Source organism: Sorex araneus, chromosome 4 (assembly GCF_027595985.1).
Source record: "Sorex araneus isolate mSorAra2 chromosome 4, mSorAra2.pri, whole genome shotgun sequence".
NCBI classification, from domain to species: Eukaryota; Metazoa; Chordata; class Mammalia; order Eulipotyphla; family Soricidae; genus Sorex; species Sorex araneus.
The window spans coordinates 38,424,902-38,441,607 of NC_073305.1; the positions used below are offsets into that span (position 1 = coordinate 38,424,902).

A 16,706-nucleotide genomic window follows, 5' to 3' on the forward strand; every position below is an offset into this window, starting at 1 on the left:
GGTGCCCCAGGCACCCCCAGGACTGATCCCTGGGTGCAGAGCCAGGAGTAAGCCCTGAGCATGCCAGGTGTAACCCCTCCCCCCCAAAAAAAAGAAAAAATACTCCTCTGGGCTGACTCGAACCCCACTTCACAAGCACCTCTACACCAAGTATCTTTGTCACAGGTTTACCGAAACTGTGGGCACCTTTTCTGTCCTTCTGGTCACCAGCCCCTCCTCATTCTCCAGAAAAAGGCCCAGGCCCAGGGGTCAGAGTCCATTTCCCCTCCAGAGCTGTGCTGCTGATAAATTACCTCGCTTTCTAGAAACCTAATGACAACCTCGTTCTCAATCGCTTCTCCCTGAAGTTTTATTTGCTGTCTCTTGACTAGATGAGCATTTCTCCAGAAGAGCGGGTGTTTCTTCATTCCTGGATCCTGCACGTCAGAGCCCGGGTCCTCTGCTATACACTTGGGTGCGCTTTCAACTCGGGCTGCTTTCTTCTGTCATTTTGATGATTACATTTTCTGGTCATGAAGCATATGTTGAATCTCAATTCTCTCGCTTCCATGCCTGTGGTCTTCTCCTGCTGCTTCCCCCCACCCCCACCCCCCGCCGCTTTACCTTTTCCTCCACTCCCTAGGAAACCTTTCCAAATTTATCCTCCGACTCGCCCTCTTAGTGATTTTTCCAAGAGCACTTCAGCCGACACTGTCTTCCAAGGCAGGTTCTATTCCTGCAGCTGTGGATTCATTCCCACCTTCTCCAGTGTTTTGGCCCATCAATCTCCCTATTTTGTTCCAGCCTGTTGTGTTTTAGTCCAGGAGCTTCATCTCCTAACTTTCCATACCTCTTTAGAAAGATACGCTTTACTAGGTCCTAATGAAATGCAAAATTGCTCCTCAAGTATAGTGTCTGGTTATATACAATTTGCATGGTGCTTCCGGGCTACCTTTCATTTCCTCTGCTCAGCAATATTTCTCTGTAGGTTCCGTGCTTACTCATTCTATTAGCTTTTCTCGAATGAAGATACTGTCTTTGAAGATAGCCCTAGCCCTTTGTTTGCCTATCTCTATCATACTCAAATTATATATATCCCTCCACCTCCACCCGTCCCACTACCTTAAGTAGGTCCTTTTTCCTATGCTCATTGTTCTGTCTCATATTTCTTTAAAAAGATACTCAGGCACCTATCCACATACTAAGTATTCATATGTTGAATGAATTTATGAAAAACAACAAAAACCTATACGCTTGTCCTGGTTCAGCGCGGGAGAGTTGGGGCAGGGGGAGGGTGGTAAGGGGTCACTGCTACCCTTGCTTTTCATGACCTCTTCTCCCAGGATGCTACTTGAGACCATGGCTAGTCCTACTGCTAGACATTTTGCCTGAATGTCTTTGGGAAGATACAACTTCTCTGCTTTTCTTTAGTAAAAACAGTTTTATCTTAGAAATTGAATAGATAGAAGAGGGGGAACCCCATAAAGTAAAAGAAAGGAAAATAGGGTTTGAGAGGGAGACAGTTTCCTATATTTCTAATTAATGACTATAAAGTAGGGTGGGATTGTGAGCTAAAGGGCAGTACTTAGGGGGCCATGACCAGTACTTCGGCTTCTCTCTGGAGGCTGGGAAAGTCCTACCCCACAATAAAGGAGGCCAGTGTTGTCTGTTTGGCCTTTCCTTTCTTTCTTTATTTGTTTTGGTTTGGTTTGGTTTTGAAAGTCAAACCAAAATAGTCAAAGCCAAATAATTTGCTGGATTTTAATGGGGAGCATTTGGTTACACTCTGAACCCTGTTGTTAGTTTGAGAGAATACTATGGGCTGAAGGGATGAATGTCAACATTATTACTCTGTTTACAAGAAAGACAAAGAAAGAATGGACATATCTCCAAAAGCATTTCCCCCCCAGTACATTTCCATGGGTTTTGTTTTGAGGGAAAAATATTCCCGATCCATTTACTGGCCACAGGCTGACGTCCATCCATTTTTCATTATGTAGGTTTTTCCCCTTTTTCCATAATTTTGGTGGAAAATTTGGAAAGGGTGTAAAGAGATGTTTGCCAGATGCCATTTTTAAATGGAAACCTGCTCGTTAATTTTTGTTGCCTGAGACTTCAGACTGCAGGAGGCAGGCTGCCATTTCCATTGCCTCTGATGGTTCCTTTCTTGTGCTCATCAGTGAAACTTGTTTCCTTGGGGTAAATTTGCCCCCTGTCTATCACACTGGCACCTAATTACTCCTAAAAGAAGAATCTACCCCCTTGCAAAGCTACTGATCTTTGTGACTAATGATCTGTAAATATTCCTTTAGTTGAGATGAGTTTTTGTCTCACTTTGTTTGGGGGGGAGGGGAAAGGGTTACAGCCATACTTGGCAGTGCTTAAGGGTCACTCCTGGCAGTACTTAGGGGACCATGAAGTGCTGGGATCAGCCACAGGCAAGGCAGGTACCTAAACCTTTGTAATAGTCTCTCCAGCCCCTATTTAATAGGCTTATACCTGGCTTTTAAAATATTTTACACAAATATAAACATGAAAAAAATTAAAATTAAATAAGAAAAGTAGAGCAAAAGGAAAACAGGAATGAGGAAGATAAAATGAAGCCAGAAGTAACTTTCGCTCACAAAATGGGAGCAATTTGGTCTGCATTCTGGGCTCCCCCTATCAGAATTTTGACTTTGAATTTTCTGGAAGACAACAGAAATAGAATTATATGGGCATTTTCCTGGGCTGTGGAAGTTGTATAGAATAACAACTTCAAGGGCGCTACTCCGAGATGAGAGGCAAGAGAAACACATCCCCTGGGCCCTTGTGGAGCCAATGAGAAGCGCCCCCCACCCTCTGCCATAAGCAGACCCTTGGGGCTGTCTCAGGGTCACTCCTGCAGACCAAGACATCACCACAGGCACCATTAGGTCCAGTGGGAACTGTGAGGGACCAAAGTGCTCACATCTTGGTTGTTGACGAGGCACAAATCCCCCCTTGAGGTGTGTCAAGAGAGTATCTCCAAACAAGCCCTAAAATGGACTCAGCTTGTCTTTGGATTTCCTCTTGTGCACAGATCAAAAGATGAAGACACCATCCCACCTCCCACATGCCCCGTTCCTCACTGCAGACCTTTCAGATCTTCTTGGCCAAGAACCTGTCCTTCACTACTCAGCAGCTGAACATGGAACTGCTCTCACTGAGAAAGAGAGAGAGGCCAGCCTCTGCCTGGGGGCTTTCCTCCTACCTCCACCACCACTGCAGCAAGTAGAGCAGATTCCGACCCAGAACCAGCTCTGTGCAGAGGTGGCCACATGCCCAGCCAGTCAAAGGGAAATCCTCAGAAACCCTCAAGTACCTCTCCAGTCTCCCCCTTGCCAACGAAAGGTGCAGCCTAGCGCCCCCAGACAGACTGGCTGCCGAGAACAGGTTTAGCTAGCAAGCGAGGAGACTGTTTACTGAACTCTCAACATTTTTGTGTGATTGGTCTGTGATGGGGAAATCCCTCCGCAGAGCCCAGCTGCGGGCTCTTGTGTAATCCATGGAAGATCATTTATCTGTGGACCCGCATACTGAGAGCGAGAGACTTTGGGGAAGGAGGAGAAGCTCCTACACATGTCCCAGCATCAGATAGGAGCAGAGGGCAGGAGGGCAGCGGGGCGGAAGGGAGACTGCTGTCCTCCTATGAGATTTGAGTCTAGGGTGTAAGGGGGCTCCAGGTTGCCAGGCTGATGCAGTCAGTTTGATTGTGCTGTCTGACCTTGGGTACTATTGTGGGATTTCCAGAACACTGGTCACGAAGAGCTGCCTGCCCTTTTGAGTCCCTTCCAGATCCTTCCAGTTCAAGTGGGAATTTTGTTACGTCCAGGATCTGCACCACAGTATCCTGTGATGAGACAACGCAAGCATGGGGTTGTTGGTGTCGGTCAAGAGTGGAGAGTTTGGGACAGTGGTTCGCTTTCCAGACCCTTCTGATGCCTGTGGGTCCCAGGGGTGGCTTATGTGAGGCGGAGAGGAGGGAGACAGTCACTTTCTCCCAATCTGCTTCTGTCACCCAGGACTCAGGGTTACTGGGATCTTATCTCATCTCACAGAAAAGAATTTCAGGAGTAGCAAGGAGTGAAGTTAAAGAGATTTTACTTGGAGGCTTTTGGAGGGGAAGGGGGAAGAGAAAGTGGAAGTGACTGGAGGCTTATGAGCTCTGCCTAAGGTCTAGAAGCTCCTACACACATCCCAGCATTAGAGAGGAAAGTATGAAACTACAAATCAGGAGGAGAGATGCAGGTGACACATGTTCTTGGGCGCCATATGTCCGCAGCCACCTGGGCACAAGTAGCACATGGGCTCGGGCAGCATAGTCGCACCCTTCCTTTGTTCAAGGTGGCTTTGATAGGGTTTCTCCAACCTGCCCCAAAGTGGGACTTCCACCTTGGTACAGGTCTGTTGCTAGGGAGGTTGCCAAGGAGGATAGAGACGAGAGTGGTTGATGGTCTTCGAAATTTCTTTGCTGGCTTTTTGTTCCTGCCAGAGCTTTTACTGGGTCTGTTGCTGGTGTCAGGTGAAAGTCTTATCAGGCCTTAGCTCCTGTTTTCTGTAAAGTTGGCTTGTGGTAACTTATTGATATTATTATTTCTCAGAAAAGTCATTGCCATTTCCTGGGTGGGGCGCGGAGGTGTGTGGAGGACAGAGCCTTCCCTACCTGCCTGCCTACATCACTTCTAAAACCGGAGGAATATCTAGTCTTCACCCCAGTGAGGGGAGCATTAACACAGGCACTCAGAGCTCCACATGAAGGCCAACGGAGGACTTGAGCAGGATTTCCGTTGGGACCTGGCATAGGCAGTTTTTAACCAGCTTTCTATTGCATGTCAAGGATCATCCACCAAAACTGTTAAGTTACTTTCACAGTGGTTAGATGGGAACTGTTCCCTGAGGCAGATGTTAAATGGCAGGTCTCTCTACCGAGTCATTATTGTTTGTGGCATGGAAATCATGTTTACTTCATGTTGGGCTTTCCATGCCACACAGCAAGGGGCCCAGACTCAGCTCCCTGAAGCATCTGCTGCTAGGACGCAGTGCGAGAGGGTCAGGCTCAGGTTCCGGAGAGAGAGAACAAGGGTGAAGGCACTTGCCTTGCATAAAGCTCAGCCCGGTTGAATTCTCAGCACCACATACGGTCTCCCCCACCCTACCAGGAGTGATCCCCAAGCTCAGGGCCAGGAGTACGCCCTGAGCACCAGAGCGTGTGGCCCACAAACAAACCAACAGTAAAAGAGGGGCTTAGGATCAATCCATTCTCCCTGCCAGTCATCACTTGTTTGGAAGCTCTTTGTGCTGATTTGTGCTGATTTGGAAGCTCTTTGTGCTCTCAGCCCCTATTAAAGGTCTGGTTCTGAATCACTGAAACACCATTAAAACCAAGGGTCTTGTTAAGACCAGCTCCACACCCAATTCCAATCCAGAGCCAACCAAAAAGCAGACAAAATCTACTCTGCATGCTGCTGTATATTTTATTGAGGCGGGGGTGGGGTGGGGTCAGGGGGGTGGGGAGTTTGGATCACACCCACCAATGCTCAGGGCTTACTCCTGGTTCTGTGCTCAGGGATCACTCCTGGCAGTGCCAGGGTTAACAGATTACCCCACAAAGAGGTAAACTTGGTGGTCAGAATGAAAATTAAAGTGTCTGAGTTGTCTGTTTCCCACGTAAACACTGACCTGAAAAACCCTCGCTAGTGATTTTCCAGCTATTTTATACAGAATTTGGCATAAATCTGGGGAACAACTTGCTGCCTTTTCAGCAAATGGGCTGGTCGAGTTCTGTCGGAGAGCCAATTAGAGGAAGAACAAGTGCAGATGAGTTTGGGGCCCACCCGTGACTGGTGCTTTTGCTCTGAGAGAGGGAGACAGCCCCCATTAGCAAAAAAATTTATCTGTTTGTTTTTAAAGCCATTTTCTAGTAGGGAAAATTCAGAAAACAACCTGAAATCCATGCCAAGGCATCTGACATATAATAAAAACTAAAACTTGAGCCAGGACTGGAGTGATAGCACAGTCCTGGTAGGGCATTTGCCTTGCACACGGCCAACCTGAGTTCGATTCTTCTGTCCCTCTCGGAGAGCCCGGCAAGCTACCGAGAGTATCTCGCCCTTACAGCAGAGCCTGGCAAGCTGCCCGTGGCATATTGGATATGCCAAAAACAGTAACAAGTCTCACAATGGAGACGTTACTGATGCCCGCTCGAGCAAATCGATGAACAATGGGACAACAGTGCTACAGTGCTAAAACTTAAGCCCTCTAGAATGTATCCAGGTGCTAAGTGTCTGTAACTCCCACCAAGTTCATTCCCAGATCCTGGCTCCTGTATCTGCCTTCTGAGCACATACAGGCCAAACAAGAACCTTCCACATGGAGGACCCCTCCTACAGGCAGGCAGAAGTATCATATGACACTAAATTTGGAAAGACTCCAGGTTCCACCCCATAACAGTGACCAAGGATTTGGGGTGCATTTTTGTGTATGATTTTTCTTATCACATAAGCTATAAGAAAAACAAATCACTTATTCACCCCAGCACACAGGTTAAGAAAAGGAGTCTTTTGTGTTTGTTTGCTTGTTTTGTTTGGATCACACTTAGTGGTGCACAGAGATTACTCCTGGGGCCATAAGTAGTGTCAGGGATAGAACCTGGGTCAGCCACATGCAAGGCAAGTGCCCCGCCCCCTGTGTTGTCTCTACTCCCCATCAGGGGAGTAGACAAAACATCTACCCTCAGACAGCAGAGATACAAAAATGTTCTTGTAAAGTTCTACCAGTGCCTTGTATATTTTTGATATTAACCTCTTATCAGAAGGGCATTGGGTACATAATCTTTCCCATTCTATATGCTGTCTTTGTATATTGGTCACTGTTTATTTTGACGTGCTGGACATGAACCAGGTGTTAAAAGTAGATAAAGGGATATACATGACAACCTTTTCATATCTGCACTACAAACTACAATGCTCAAAAGAAGAGAGAGAGAGAGAGAAAGAGACAAAGATACAGAGAGACAGAGAGAGAAGAGCCTGCCATAGAGGCAGTCCAAGCGTGGGGTGGGAGGTGGTGAGACGGAAACTGGGGTCACCGGTGCTAGGAAGTGTACACTGGTGGAGGGATAGGGGTTGGAACACTGTGTAACTGAAACCTAGTCATGAACCGCTTTCTAAGGGTCTATCTCACAGTGATTCAATTAAAAAAAAAACAGAAAGGAAAGAAAGAAAGAAAGAAAGAAAGAAAGAAAGAAAGAAAGAAAGAAAGAAAGAAAGAAAGAAAGGAAGGAAGGAAGGAAGGAAGGAAGGAAGGAAGGAAGGAAGGAAGAAAGAAAGAAAGAAAGAAAGAAAGAAAGAAAGAAAGAAAGAAAGAAAGAAAGAAAGAAAGAAAGAAAGAAAGAAAGAAAAAGAGAAAAAAGCGTCCTGAGTTCTAGAAGAGCCAGTCAGTGGTGGGTCTGCTCCCCGGGGGTCCCCCAGTCTCCTCCAGCTCCAGGACAAGTCTGCAGGGGGATTGGCAAAGAAAACCACCTCCCCACTTCCTGCAACGCCCAGCAGCCAGTGTGCCTAAAAGTCGGCTGTTCTTTAATTTTCATGAAAATCACAAAAAGCGGGCTGCAAACACTTTGGCTTTGAGGTCAGGTCAGGTTTGGCATCTTTTATCACTGGGTTGAGGAGAAGCTACCAGAACGGGATCCAGGCTGATGGGTACCATCTGAATGGATCCCTTAGGTCTCTCTTTGACAAGGTGGAGGGAACCCAGAGGCTCCCAGCTGCTCCCACAGGTGAAAGGTTCTCGGAGGAAGTGGGTCTCAAGGCTGGAGCGCTCGTCTTGCAAGTAGCCCAACCTGGTTTGACTCCGGGCACAGAATATGGTTCTCTAATATCATTAGGTGTGATCCCCGAGCACAGAGCCAGGAGTAAGCCCCGAGTGCCGCAGAGTGTGGCCCCACAAAGGAGAAAACAAGAAAGTTTCCCTCTGGTGTAGTGACTGGAAGACATGGACACTGACCCTTTCTCACATGATGGAGGAGGACAGGGGAGAGAGGAAGCCTCAGTTTCCCCTCGCCAGCTGCTGTGAGCACTGCCATTTGTAATGCCCTCGCCCTACATCTTTGACACCCTGTGAATTCCTGAAATCTTTTGGATAAACAGGAAGCTAACAAGTGCCCAACACAAAAGTTTGCCCCAGAGCTTAGGTTCGGACAATGGTAAATACAGGAGGCAAATAGCCAGACAAGAATCTGTTTGAGCCTTGCATTCTCCGTAACATTCTTGTCTATGCAAAGAGCCTTCACTTAAAAGGGCCTACACCGCAAACCCTTATCTTTAACTTCCTGCATTCTCTGTAACACAAAAAACCCAGTTTTCTTATAAAAAAAAAAAAAGAGGAAAGAGACAAAAAAAATGAGCCATAGTTAACTATGCCAGGTTCCTCCCCACACGGAGAGTTCCTTTCCTTTCTGTTCTACTTCCCCAGTAAACTTTTCAACTTTCCAACTCTGAGTCTGAGCATAGTTGTTGCTCACTATTTTCATTTTTGTAAATATTGAAAAATCTGGGAACTGTGGATGAACACAGAGACCCATGGTCACTGCTCCAGAATCACAGGGAGGGTGTTGAGAGTGATAATAAGTAGAAACAGAATGAAACTACTGGAAGAGGGGCCAGAGAGATAGTACAGTGGGTAGGGCATTTGCATTGCACATGGCCAACCCAGGTTTGATCCTTGGCATCCCATATGGTCCTGAGCATCACCAGGAGTGACTCCTGTGTGCGGAGCCAGGAGTAAACCCTGAGCAACACCTGGTGAATGCCAAAAAAACAGAAAAGAAAGAAAGAAAGGGAAAGAAAGAAAGGAAGGAAGGAAGGAAGGAAGGAAGGAAGGAAGGAAGGAAGGAAGGAAGGAAGGAAGGAAGGAAGGAAGGAAGGAAGGAAGGAAGGAAAGAAAAAGAAGGAAAGAAAGAAAGAAAGAAAGAAAGAAAGAGAAAGAAAAAAGAAACTACTGGCAGGGCATGAGAGGATGAGAGGAGGGACAGGACCATTCTCTAAGGCCTATACCTGGACAAGGATGCCGTATGGGGATCACATCACTGAATGTGGGGATTGTAAATAGTTTTTAAAATGTTGTCTTAGGGCTGGAGCAATAGCACAGTGGTTAGGGCATTTGCCTTGCATGTGGCTGACCCAGGTTCAATTCTCAGCATCCCATATGGTCCCCTGAGCACTGCCTAGAGTAATTCCCGAGTGCAGAGCCAGGAGTAACCCCTGAGCATCTCTTAGTGTGACCCAAAAAGAAAAAAAATTAAAATGTTGTCTTAAAGTCGAATTCTTTATAATTTATTAGCAGTCAGTGTTTCCTTTTACATGCCTATATATCCGGCATCACGTAAAAATTGACAAAAGAGGCCAGAGGTGGGGAAAGTTCTGCAGCCCTGCTTGGGCGAGTATTGGAGGGTGTCTGGCCTCAGAAGGCATCTGGGGTAGCCGCTTCCCCCCTTTTCCCACCTCCCAGCCTCTCTCCCTCCTCCTCGAGCTTGCACTCTCCTTGCTCCTCCCAGTGAGCAGGGCTGCCGGGGAGCATCCAGCCTTGAGAACGATAGAGTTTGACTTTCCGGATCAGACGCTAAGCCCAGCCGCGCTCTGGACACGGCTGCTTCAGCCAACCCAGCCTCCCTGTACTGGGGGGCCCAGGGGGTGTCTCTGGGACAGATGATTCTGCGTGAGCCGTGGCCGGGAAGTGCTGGGCTGTGCTGCCCCGTGCCGACACCGCTGTCCCTTCCTCCACCTCACACGTCCCCGTCTTCCCCATTTATTTCTATCCCTCTGCTGCTCACACTTCAGCCTTCAGAGAGCTCCTCTGAGACAGGCTGCGTGAAAATTTTAAAAACTGCCCATTTAGGAACGTTCTTGGCACTGTGAACACAAGTGCCAAGTCTAGCAATCAAGTGGCCTCGACTCGACAGCCTTTTCCTGAGGTGACAGATGAAATTGAAAAGGATGATCGTCGGGAACTCGAACAAAGCCCGAGTTTTGCGTCTTTTAGCTTCCGTTTGGCCTTTGCCCTTTGTTGTTGTGTTGCCGCTGGTGGTGCCTCTGGGATGACCATTCTGTGGTGGTGCTGGGACCGCAAACGGCTGAGCCACGCGGCTCATACTTGGACCTGAGGGGCTGTGTCAGGGACGCAGGGATCCAACGAGGCCTCACCAAGCTCAGGGTCTGCAAGGCAGGGCCACTGGTGCTGAGCCGGCTCTGGGCCACCCCAGCAGACTCTGGTGTAAGAAGATGTGCTCCTTTCTCTGAATGAGAGTTTCCTTAGTAGGTCTTTAAGATTAGGCACGCCAGGCTGGCGAGGTTGTAGAGGGGTGAAGGCACTTGCCTTGTGCTTGGCCGACCCCAGTTTAATCCCTTGCACCATATTCGTGGTCTCCTGAGCACCGGCAGTCGTGCTGAGCAGAGAGCCATGAGGAAGCCCCTAGCACAGCCAGGTAAGACCCAGGAACAAACAAGAATATGCAAATATGCACGGCTAGCCACGATCCACACCAAACGGAAGCTGTTTACTCTTCTCTTGAGGCCTTTGAGGCAAAACTTTCCCTTCTCTGGGCAGCCAGGATCAGACTCTCCAATCCATGCAACACTCACCTCTTGCTTAAAATACGTTTCCAAGCAAGTGGTAAGCCCTCCACCCTCCCAGCCCCAGGGGGCACCCCCAACACACACACACACACATACTGGCACCTCCAGGGATTACTACCTGGGGACCGAGGACAGAAGCTCTGCTGCCTGTGTGTCAGACAGGACCCACGAAGCCCCCCCGCCAGTGCCATCAGCACCCAGCCCCCGCAGCCCTGCTCCCTGTGACTTCATTCTCTCCACCAGGGGGAGCCCCTGGGAGGTCCTGCTTCCAGCAGCCCCAGCAGAGAGGAGCGTTTCTTTGCTCTCTGGAGCTGCCATCAAGGACCAGCGTAGATGCTGATTCCAGCTTCTCCTGTTAAAGGAGCTTAGGGTGAGGGTCTGCGGCTGCTCCGGATCCCAGCCAAGGAGCAAGCCAGATCTAGCTTGCCCTGATGCCTGGAACCCCCTTGTCTTTTTCTCCACAACATCTGGCTTAAATCTAGACTGTTCTTCCTCTCCTCCTACCCCCCATGTCTCTGTCTTTGTCTCGTCTGTCTCTCTGTCTCTGTCTCTGTCTCTGTCTCTCTCTCTGTCTCTGTGTGTGTGTGTGTGTGCCTTTCATATTCTAGCTTGGAAACGTGATCTATACTGACCTACCTTAGGGGCATTAACCTTTAGCCTTAGAAAATGCGATTCAAGGTAGTGGGACTTGAGTGGACTGTGGGAAGCATTCCTATCTTAGCTTCGAAATACCGTTCCCTCATATATGCAAATGCCAGTCTGTAAGGGGGCCGGGCAGTTCTGATTTTCAGCAGGTAACTGAAAGCCTTTATGTCCACAGCGCCCATTTCTGGGAGCTCCCCAGCCTGGTTATTTGGAATTCCATTCGTGATATTTTTTCAGGTTCCCCCAGGGATTCTCAGAATTCTCCACTGACTTCAGATTCTTCTCAGAAATCTGAGTCACTCTCCATCACACAAGGTGTGTTCGGTGTGGGAGGGAAGTTGTTTCGCTATTTCAGTCCCTTTGGAGGGGAGAAGCATCTTCATGCGGCTGGAGATGAGCAGCCTCGTCCTCTTCTGAGCATTAAGCCCAGCTGCCTGCAGGTTTACCAGACCAGCCTCTCCCCTCCCACCCCCATCGCTGTGACCCCCCTCCCATGTCTCACCCTACTTAGCCTGTGTCTGCCTACTAGGAAACAGATGTTTATTCTTTTCTCTTTTTTTAATATTTGTTTGAGGGCCATACCTGGTGATGCTCAGGGCTGACTCCTGGTTCTCTTATCAAGGGTCATTCCTGGCAGTGCTCTGTGGACCATAGGTAGTGCTGAGGGATAGACCCTCAATTGGCTACATGCAAAGCAAATGCCCTTCTTGCTTTATACTATCTCCCTCACCCTGAAGCTGTCTATATATCTTTTAATTGTCCTTTTGGGTCACACCTGGCAATGCTTAGGGATAACTCCTGGCTCTGCACGCAGAAATCACTCCTGGAAGTGCTTGGGGGATGGATGCCGGGGATCGAATCCAGGTTGGCCACATACAAGGCACATGCCCCTCCCTCTGTACTATCTCTCTGGCCCAGCAGATGTTTATTCTTACCAAGGTTTTTGGGGGGTGGGTTCCCAACGGAACTCTGGCCTCAGTAATATGTGTGAGGGTACACATGATCCAAAGTCTACAGCATGTTGGTGGGATTCCAGGAGCCCATCTACAGATGCACGTTACCCAGGACTCCAGTGTCACAGGTCTTGTCCCATCCATCCTGGAGACGGCTGTGGAAATTAGGATATGAGGGGCAAAGTGTTGACTTTAGAACTGAGAGAGCAATTGCCTCATCCTTGACAGACAGAAAAAAACAACTGATTTTTCTGTGGAGGTAGAAATATTGGTTCCTCTCCTTCATACCTACGAAGTGGCCAAATGTTATGGATTGATTTTGAGAGGTGACTTTTGATGGTGATATTTGTGTTCCAGGGTCAGAGTACTGCAGGCCCTGGGTGTCTCCTCACCATGTACGTGATTGCAGAGTCCTCCCTGAATTCGAGAGCTGTTAGTCCTTCGTGTTCAGATGAGCCCAGGCAGAGCTGATCTCGCTGTCAGGATTCTAAAGTCCCTGCTCAGATGCGAACTGTCCCACTTTCCCTTCCCCCGTGACCCCATCCACCAAAGCCAGTTACGGAGAGCCCCCTCCTTCGAGTCTCATAGCACGCTGGAGGCCGATTGCAATGCTCGGCTTAGATGCTCTTCTCTCCCCTGTGTCACGACTTCCCTGCACCAGGAACTCCGCCAAGCCAAGCCCGGAAGAGTCTCTCCTCTTTGAGCTTCCCCAGTGGCCACGCAGGCAACTGCACGAAGGAAGTGCTTAGCCCAGAGTTTGCTGGGTGTGAGATGCGTGCAGGAGTTCCTGGTGAGGGGTTGATAAGCCATTCACAGACTTCCTGCGTAGCTCAGTGCACGGCACAACCGGAGCAGCAAAACTACTCGATAAAGCTCAGTTCCTTAGGACCAGAGAGATAGGACAGGGGTAAAGGGGCTTGCCTTGCACACCGCCGAGTCCGAGTTGATCCCTGGCTCTCTGTATGGTTCCCCGAGCACTGCCAGGAGTGACTTCAGAGCACAGAGGCAGGAGTTAAGTCCTGCACACCCTTGGGTGTAGCCCCCAAGACTAAACTAAACTAAAGCTGAGTTTCTTGGGCTGGTGCAACCCCCCCCCCTTGCCCTCTGTCTGGTCGGGCCTGTTTTCTCCACATCTCCGTCCACCTCCCCCGTCTCTCCACTCCAAATCTCTGTCCCTCCAAACCAGTGTTTCTCAACTGGCAGCCATGTAGACCCTTGGAATATTCTGGAAGTGGAAGGGGTGGATATAGGTGAAAATTGCATAAATGGGCGGTCCACAGAACAAATTGAAGGGCCTAGCCAGTAGGACGGGGCGGGGAGCGCAGGAAAGACACAAGTTAGAAGAGGGCCACAGTCAGGAAACCCCTGAGACACACCGCTCTGAGCTGCCACGAAGCATTCCCATGCACCTAGGGACTTGACTGTCCCTGCTCCCGTGCCATCAAGACTGTTCCCATCTGTGCACATTAAAGCTGTCCTTCTCTGGGTCGGAGTGATAGTACAACAGATAGGACACTTGCCTTGCATGCAGCTGACCCAGGTTTGATGCCTGGCACCCCAGATGGCCCCCTGAGCCCTGCCAGGAGTATCAGCAGCAAACCCTGAGGAGAGCCAGGTATGGTCCAGAAAGAAAAAAGTCCTCGTCTTTCAAGAGCATTCCCAGGTGTCATTCGAGCCCCTGGCCCATGCTGAAGCCCCAGAGGGGCCCTTCCTTCCCAGACACACCCAGAGGCACCCTGGTCACCCCTGGTTCACCTTCCACCTCTGTTCTTGTGTGGGACCAGGAAGATGAGTCTTTTCCACTGAACCTTTTGGCAGTACATGACTTTATTATTATTATTTTGGTAGTCTATTTTTTTCTAATCACCTTGACACTGACATACCTTTGGCATTTGTCCAGTTGGTACCAGCAAAACTGGTGAATTGCTTTTTTTGCTGGCAAAACTAGTCACTGACAATGAGGAAAAGATAGTTGCCGTATCAGAAGGGGGCATCAGCAGTGGCTGTAGCCCAGAACAGTTCCCATCTTGGGTCAGAAAGACAGCACAGGGGGCTGGTGTGTGTATGTGCTTTATATTCACGAAGGCCCTACTTCAATCCCTAGAACCTCTGAGCACTGCCAGGCTTACCCCTGAGGCTCCCAGCTCCGCTGGGCTCAGCAGCAGCCTGGGCCCTTATGCCTGGGAGCCTGCCCACCCCTCACCCACCCTCCCCCAAAATTCTAATATCCCTGAGTATATGGCACAAGGATTTGTACAGGGCAGAAAGGTCGTGGGGGTAAGAGGCCCAGGTGTTCCTCATAAAATTCTTGCACATCAGCCTGATTAATGACTCGCTCTGGTTTACTTGAGTCACTTGTATACCCCTGGATCCCTGATGTTATCCATTCCGGACTCAGGGAACAAAGTCTGGAAAGAAAATTGGACATCAGACCACCTGGCTCCAGTTAAAATAGATATATTGAGGTGTGGAGTTGGGTGGGGTGTAGGGGGGTATTGTGTGCTCAGTAAAAAGCTAACCAGTTTAGAAGGAAAGAATGTGGCATGGAACTTTATCTAGGTTTAAGAAGAGGGCAACGAAATGAGATTTGTAATGCCAAGTCCTGTGGACCCTCGGTTTCAAGATTTTCTTACCCCAATTACAAAGACGATGGAGCCAATTTGATACAGAAATCAGAAAGAAGAAAGGATTCTGCTACACATCTTTTAGAGCAAAATAGGATGGTATACATTTTTGTTGTGAAATGCCACGTGGTCAAACTCTTCCAGCTGAGTGACTGACTGCAAATACATGTTTTCTTTTGTCTTTAAAAATACATGGTTTAAAACAAATCTTGCCTTGGAGAAAAATTCACTTAGGGTGCAATCCTCTGAAGACAATCTGAGATTTTACTTATACAATCAGTTCCACCCTCACTGTTAGTCTAGAGAGGTGCTTTCTCTTTGTATTCATCTTCTGAGTCACCTAATACTTATGATCTGTGGTTCTCTCAGATCCCTATTATGAAAAATTTCAAATTCTCAACTTCATGCAGTTGAAAGCTAAAAGTAGATTTGAAGTGTTTATGATTTTCTGTTGAATGATCCTTCTAAACAGTTTCATTCTCCTGTTTTATTTTAGTCTCTCTCAGGAAAAAAAAATGAGAATAATCAATGAGTCATGAAAAATAATTCCCAGGATGATGATGATGAAATAGCAAGCTATTTCCAAAGATAGGGAAGTAAGATGACACAGAAGCCATCATCACATATATTAGGTTTATGGAAGGGTCCAGTGAACTCAAAATAGAATGAGTTCTTTTGTATTTTTAAAATAAGTACATTTCCAGGGCTGGAGCGATAGCACAGCGGGGAGGGCGTTTGCCTTGCGAGCAGCAGACCTGGGTTTGATTCCCAGAATCCCATATGGTTCCCTGAGCACTGCCAGGAGTAATTCCTGAGTGCAGAGCCAGGAGTAACCCCTGTGTATCGCTGGGTGTGACCCAAAAAGCAAAAAATAAATAAATAAATAAAATAAGTACATTTCCTCTTTATTTCTTGGAAGTCCTTCAAGATAAGCCATGAAACATCAACCTTTTCAAATAAAACAACTCAAAGAAGAAACTCAGAAATGAAGATTGAATCTGATGGCTTCAAGTGACAGTATGCTATGGGTTACCTTGTTTAGATTCCATCCGCTTGTGTCCAATGTACATATAAGACTAGAGCGAGAGGCATAGTCTTGAGTCCCCCTGGAGTTCTCCAGGCCTGAGCGGGATCTCACCTGGAGAAGCAGCTGAGGGGAGTCAGCAGTGGCTCACGGGAGCCAGGACTGTGGCAGGGAACCTGGAGAACTGTCATTATCAGGGGGATGGCACAGTGTCCCTTACACACCGAGTCATTGCAGCTCAGAAATCTTTGCGCTAGAGTACTATTCTCCAGTGGCAATCTGAGCCCCAGCATCTCTTTCACATGAGACTTTCCCCTCATCCCTGTTAAGAGCTTCTTCATGGGCTGTCAGATCCTCCCTCCCTGCCCACCTTTTTCCATTTTCTACCCTGACCTTCTAGTACGAAGGTTTGGGCAAGTCTGTTCCTCTAGATCAGTGTGTCTCAACCTTTTTTTTCCAGTCATGACCCACTCTGACCTTGTATTTTTTCCTGTGACCCCTTTGTCTCATGCTATGCAATTTTAACCCTTGGAATATTCTAGGGGCCCAGTGAGGGGCTCCCAACTGAGAAATCCAGCTCTAGGTGGCTAGGGTCCCAAATAGGTTTGCTCAGCCCTGTGTCTGAGCACCAGCGCCATGCTTCCCAGGGGGATACAGTATTTTGTGAATGAAAAACATTGAGGAAAAAAGAAAAAACAAAGTGCTTTTCTGAGTATAGATGTGACCTGCCCAGATCCCCCTTTAATAAGTCTCAAGGGGTGTGTTTATGTCTGTGTGTGTGTGTTTGTGTGTGTGTGTGTGTGTGTGTGTGTGTGTGTGTGTGTGTGTGTGT

General features: G+C 48.2%; 1 protein-coding gene across 3 annotated transcripts in view; it reads left to right on the forward strand.

The window, feature by feature from the left end:
• MYRIP (myosin VIIA and Rab interacting protein) overlaps positions 1-16,706 on the forward strand; it is a 345,140-nt gene that overhangs the window by 288,070 nt on the left and 40,364 nt on the right. The gene's annotated exons all lie outside the window — the stretch shown is intronic.